Raw genomic sequence first — 6,830 nt, 5'->3', positions numbered from 1 at the left:
GAGTTCCTAGTCTGCATCCAACTCAATAAGCATTGATCTCTAGACTAACAATACGAACACCAGGAAGGTACGTTACGCTGCATTGCAGCGGCTGCAATGCGCATCGTGAAGTACACATTTCCGACGTCTGTTTGGTCACCAAACAGACGTCATGAATATGTACTTCACGATGCGCATTGCAGCCGCTGCAATGCAGCGTAACGTACCTTCCTGGTGTTCGTATTGTTAGTCTAGAGATCAATGCTTATTGAGTTGGATGCAGACTAGGAACTCTCAAAAATGCGCCCTGTTCCATAGTCCTGTGTGGCTAATGGGAGTGGTATTTGATAACTATTGATGGCTATCAAACCAAACGAAGGGAATAATCCACAGCATCGGACATGATATTGATATAGTCAGTACACCTTGACAAAGCGTCCAAAAATAGAAGATTTAATCCGACTCTCCTTTTCCAATACATCTGTTGATTAGCCATGCTATCCCTGGTTGACGTTTTATCTTTCGTTTACACACCGGCGATCGGAATTTGTTCCAGGAATCAAGAGATGTGGTCTTTCTCACTGCTGATCCCGCTGCTCGTTTCGTGATTCCGATCATACCACCATCGATGTCAAAGCAAACGTCGTAATCGAGGAAGAAAGGCGCGCCGAGGATCAACACACTTGAGGGTAAAACATGCCTTGGTTCATGAAGAATATCGAGGGAACACCATCGTTTCTTGCAAGTTTGCACATGGTGGCTCAGATGCACCTCGAGAGTGGACGTACTATCTGTTCGGATGGACAATACGGGCAACCGTTGTATGACGTCCTTGCGGAACCAAATGCGCTTGTTGGGATCGATAAACGCATCCAATTCCTTTCTAGCGAAAACGGCCCAGTTCGCCCCCGCTCCGTCGACCCGGTCCCGACCAAATTCACTCTCGATAGCTCGCCAAATAATCCAAAACACCTCTTCGGAGACGGTAGTAACATCACTGCCGGTATCAATACTAACAAAGAAGACCCCCTTCTCTCCGGTGGTAAACTCCTCACCTGGGGTGGCCGCTCGGAAGCTCGCGGCAGAGGCCTTCACTCCAACTGTTGAAGCAACGATGCCGAGGCCCCCCATATGGGGCTTCAGAGGAAGCAGCATGGTGTCGTTCGTGTCTGGTATAGGCTTGCCGAGTATCAGTTCTCCAGTTGTACCATAGAAAAGCTTTGAGACATGGAATGAGATGGTTGAGTTGGGAATAACTCGGTTCTTCACGAGTTGCCCCAGAAAAGGCGGCGGCCGCCCGAGTGAGGGAGAGACGCCAAGCCCGAGCATTGCGTATGGCTGGATACCTGACGTAGCTCGGGTACTCCCGACCATGAGACCAACTTCCACCTCGACACTTGTGTGTTTGTCAACTCTCAGCGCTACTTTTCGATTCACAAAATCGACCGCGTGGTTGCCGAGGTACTTGATTCTAGTTATTTCTTGAGCGAGCAATGTTCCAAGGTCACACGGGTCGGTGGGCGGACAAAAGTAACAACCCGTAAGGAGATGTTTGCAAGAGCCAGAACCGTACAGACTTTCATACCAACCACCATAGACCAAGTATGTCGGACCACTTCCAGTATCGATAAAAAGATCGATTGACTGACCATCGAAATTCATCTTCACCCTATTACGTTTAATGGGCAGTGACAATGACTTGAGAGTGGAGACTAACTCCCACATCACAGCGAAAGAGAGAATGGCCGCTTTCAACATTCAAAGGAGTGGGAACCCTTACTAAAGCAGTGGAGTGAACAACACACAATTATGAGAGCTTTCGAAAGAGTGATATTTCCTGTAGAAGTGCCTTACATAAACTATTCTCGTTACGACCCTAAATGTCGATCCTTTGCCCTCCACGGAAAACATGTTCAGCTTCCTATCACGCTGGAGTCTGCAATGTGATATGACCTCCTCCCGTATGATAGTATAGAACGATTTATCCTGACGTGTCGTGACACGTCTAGCTCGCTGTTGTTGAGAATTTTCGGCAGCGATTTTTTCGAGCGGAAAGGCGAGTTTCGATCACGACCTAAGTGAGCACGACTTCCTGTTACACTGGTACGCAACTCCACTCTTCATAGATTCAGTCCATCAGTAGTCACATGTAGTGTACTGAATGAATGTTCAAGAGAATTCAAAACATTACGTCATGAAGTAGCCCTCCTCGTGGGAGCACGACTCATCTACGGTCACTATCTTTAACGTTCACTGGTGATGAAATAATCGTCATGCACAAGTCTAACGCTACACTAACGCAGACTATACGACTCCTCTCAACTGAGGATATCTAATCTGTACTTACAGTAGACAACTATTTAACATATATTTTCACACCGTTAACAGCATTTGAGTCAGGGAGCTCCAACCAGGAGCTCCGATTACGTAGAGAATCAATGCGAGCTGCGAAGTGCGCCAACTCGTCAGCTGACAGACGAACACTAGAAGCTGCTATAGTGACGACGTAATCACGAGTATTAGACATGTCAAAATACGTGGTCAAGTCGAGCTGATCATATCGAGCTCTCTTCGCGACAGATAGCTGGGAGGGTTGGAATCCAACCGTTGGATGCAGGTAGTCATCAGTCGCTAGAATCGTTCGACAAGGGGCAGTGCAGAAGGCATACAAAACGGCTGAGCCCAGTCAAGGACGGTCTCTTCTGAGAGATAGTCGATTCAACTGAGTGGAACTGAATCGACGGTGAGACTCTCACCGTGAGAGTATGGGAGCATGCCAGCTATCCAACACCAACATGCAGTGCCTCTAGTAGAAAATTCAAATTTGTTGGGGTATTAGCATGGTGAGAGCGCCCAATAATCACGGCAATAAAGAGTAATTCTGCCAAATAGTAGGAGTCCTTTTTATCTTACTGTGGCGATTCCGCTACTAAAAAACGAGTAGACGATATCACATGTCCGCAAGACTCTATTAGCCGACAATTATTGCGCTCCCAAAGCGGCTTCCCGTAGGGCCCTTACGGTAGGGGGTTTCCCAGTGCTGCTGGATGCTCATTCTCGCTTCTTTCTCCGAGAAGCCCAGACTTGGCATGCATAGAAACGTCGATTGCGATCCTGAATCGTCGCTTACGCGCGGCAGCTATTGCAGAAAGTCCCTACTCGGCCAAATCAGCATTTGTGGAGCGAGTGAAGAAGATTTATTGTAACTTTGACGAAGATACTCTCATCAATAGCATGAGCAGGCGTTGGAGATGATTATACGGAGCAGAAGGGGGCTCATCATGAGCCGCTCATGAAGTATTGATCTCTTCTGGCGATCCCCGGTTAGCTGTCGACTATCCAATAATTGTGCATATCAACATACTTTTTAATCGACAACGGGGATACTCTTCTTCGTCAAAGTAGGGGTAGAGCCTTGTAGTTGGCACTCTTCAAGGGAGTTGGAGGAATGTCGACTATCACTGAGTACGAACTATCATTTAGCAAAGCCACAACTCGCACAATTCCGCTTACTGTCATTCTTTCTGGGCACTGAGTTACCCATCTATGGGTGACCGCTAGCTGCTGTATTATACATAACTGTACCTGTATAACACTTGGTATTGGGCCTGATCGCCTGATCAGCCGATATCTTGAAAAGAATCGAAGTTGTGTTTTCCTCAATTTTCTGTTGATCTGTGATCAGTTCCTGTTGATTGACATGGAGTTCCTAGATTTTTCGTCCGTTCTATCCCAAGCAAACATATCTGGCTCCTCCCAGGGTTTGCCCTTTGGGCACGGGCGGAAATTTCCGAAGGAAATTTTCGAGAAAATTTCAGAAATTTCCGTTGAGGCTGGAAATTCTTGGAAATTTGCTAAAATGCCCAAAAAATCGTGCCCAGGGTAATAGAGAGGAGAGAAGTAGTTCAGATTCATTCATAATGGCCGAATAAAGCTAGTGAAGGCGTTCGCAGGTGTCTACTGGTCACTATGAATACATCTTGCGGTTACCCTCAGATATCGATCAGGTGGGCGTGCGCGTGAGCCTCTCAAGAGTTAGCGATTCTCCAACTATCTTGCAATCTTGCGTTCTCTCTCGAGAGAGTCGAATAGTGTCGGCGTAGCTTCAGTTATTTTCACGGTTGGCGCTATCGACCTACTTGGCTGTAGTCCAGTGGACTAAGTCCACCATATCTTGCGTTCTATCGAGTACATCTTCGGCGGTAATCTTCGCATTCACACATTTGCGTCACTTTGGATAGGCAGCTTATCGTCCATGAGCTGCTTATCATAAGCTGCTGAGCCCCAGCATGATGGACGGTATCCGAGGTGGAGACCCATAGCCTATGGGTTTGGGCCCTATGGGCCATAGGGCGTAGACATCGATCACTTTCTCCCGTAATTCAGCATGATTATGGTGGATGAAAAACGAGATGAAATATCTCATTTCCCCTCTAAGAGCCCAAGCTTTTGCTCACGTTCGACCCAGAACAGTAGACTCAGCTACCTAGGATACAAACTGAAGCAGAACTCGGCCAGCCTCGGCCAGACTCGTATATCACCCTAAGATGACATGGCTACTATAGCGGGCCGGAGGGCCGCGATTTCTCTGGTTCAAACCACCCTATTTGGCATGACATACGTTGGGCCCGGAAGTGGCATACGTTGGGTCCGGTGGGCATACCTGGCTGATCGCATGTCTCGCGCGCCCGCATGGCGTGCGAGATTTACACGGAAATTTCCATTTCCACCGTTTCCGAAATTTTCCGTGATAAAATTTCCTTTCCGCGAAATTTTGACGCTTGCCCGCCCAAAGGGCAAACCCTGGCTCCTCCCGTATAAACTTCACATTCGACGCTGCAGTTGGGTCGATCGTGGGCTTTCTGGTACCGAATGGCACTGCTCTGAGCACATATCCGACTGTCGATCATCATGTAGTCTACAGGATCAGTTGTAGATTCTCACCCCTAAGAGGTGAGAATATACTATTTCTTATGAAGCCATATCCATACGAAACCATCGCTCCCATGCTCGCGTGGCTGCAGGATTCTCCGATTGTCTCCCTTTCTTCGAAGGGAGAGAGGAAATTCGCCTGCCCAAGAATGGCAGCAAGTGCGATTGCGTGTACAAGAACGGTGCTCCAGTAATCTGATTACTGTAATCATAACGGTGGTTGCAGAATTCCAATGCAAAAATCTGACTCCGGACGACAATGATATGCTGAATCCGAGTTTTGAATGGACGTATCTGGCTCATCCTATCGATATATCGAGTCGCCAAGATCTCCCGGTCTGTGGAACTTGCTTTGTTAGAGATTCTCCGGATCGGATCGGGTCAGAAATAAACAGTTATCCTCGGCAACAGCCTCCGGCGGAGGCCCTCCGTGCTAGAATATCTCTGGTACGGGTCAGTGATAGTGGACTGCTTTCAGCTTCATGGGATTGCATGATACTAATCGATGATATTGAAGTAGTATGTGGTATTTTCTGTAGTGAGATGCGTTCTATTGTGTTGAACAGCACTGGGCTCCAGCGGCTGGAGTACTGCTCTGTTGAACGGAGTCTGCTCACAGTTCAGAGTTCCCGAATTGTCATGACCTGTGGGGCGCGTGTAGTTGTACAGATCGCACAACTATGGAATCTTTGCTTAGCTTGAAGCTAGTTGATGATTTTATGAGTACGATTGTAGATAGAATCTCTAGATTCCATTAACCATTGCCTTGAGTTCCCAAATCGTTAACAGCGCGACGTGTCAAGACCGCCTCCCACGCTGCAACTACTGTCGTCCACCGAGAAGAACTGGGAGTTCTCATCAGTTCGATGGTAACATGGGAGTCATTGATGTTCTTGGTGTCCCGTAGACCTTCCGTGGCCACTTAGAATCGGCCGACACCGCAAAGCTGACTCCAGGCAGATTGAAACGAAGACATCGGCTTAAATTTTTAGGCGACTTTAGTCGCCTCACAATTCTTCATGCCAGTAATAACACTTTACACTCTTGAACAGCCCTGGTGTGATGTGAGTCTTGGTGGCGCTGAGAGGATGCTTCGAGTAGATCTCGTTACTTCGGGACTCCCGGACCGGGAGCACTGCTCCCTCTGGGTTCACGACCTTGCCCGTGTCAGTAGATGGGAAAATTATTCCCGAAGAGCCGAATGATGTACTGGGATCGATCATGTGGTTTTGTTGCTGGAACTATCGAATTGGGTTTTTGTTGTCAACATTTCGAGGAGAGTCTCCCGAGGAGACTCTAACCGAACCCGGCGCGATGGCACTACTGTAGTGCCACTACAGCTTGCAGCCGCAGTTCCCAATCAGGGTTCAAGAAAGCTGGAAGAGGCGGAGAAGGTCACTCAGGAGTTACAATCACCGTCCCTCACGGAGTTGATGATCGAGACCGCTGCTGTAGAAGATCTGAACAATTAACTGAGGTCAAAGATAGCTGTTTTTATAATCAACCCGACGTCAGGCATGAGTTAGGAAGGACCAAACAGACGTCATGAATATATACTTCACGATGCGCATTGCAGCGTAACGTACCTTCCTCTTGTTCGTATTGTTAGTCTAGCGATCAATGCTTATTGAGTTGGATGCACTCTAGGAACACTCAACAATGCGCCCTGTCCCATAGTCCTGTGTGGCTAATGGGAGTGGTATTTGAAAACTATTGATGGCTATCAAACCAAACGAAGGGAATAATCCACAGCATCGGACATGATATTGATATAGTCAGTACACCTTGAAAAAGCGTAAAAAATAGAAGATTTATTCCGACTCTCCTTTTCCAGTACATCTGTTGATTAGCCATGCTACCCCTGATTGACGTTCTATCTTTCGTTTACACACCGGCGATCGGAATTTGTTCCAGGAATC

Source organism: Perkinsus marinus, assembly GCF_000006405.1.
Source record: "Perkinsus marinus ATCC 50983 genomic scaffold scf_1104296970268, whole genome shotgun sequence".
Lineage (NCBI taxonomy): Eukaryota > Perkinsozoa > Perkinsida > Perkinsidae > Perkinsus > Perkinsus marinus.
The sequence above is the reverse complement of the archived record's forward strand: the minus strand, read 5'-3'. Positions refer to the sequence as shown.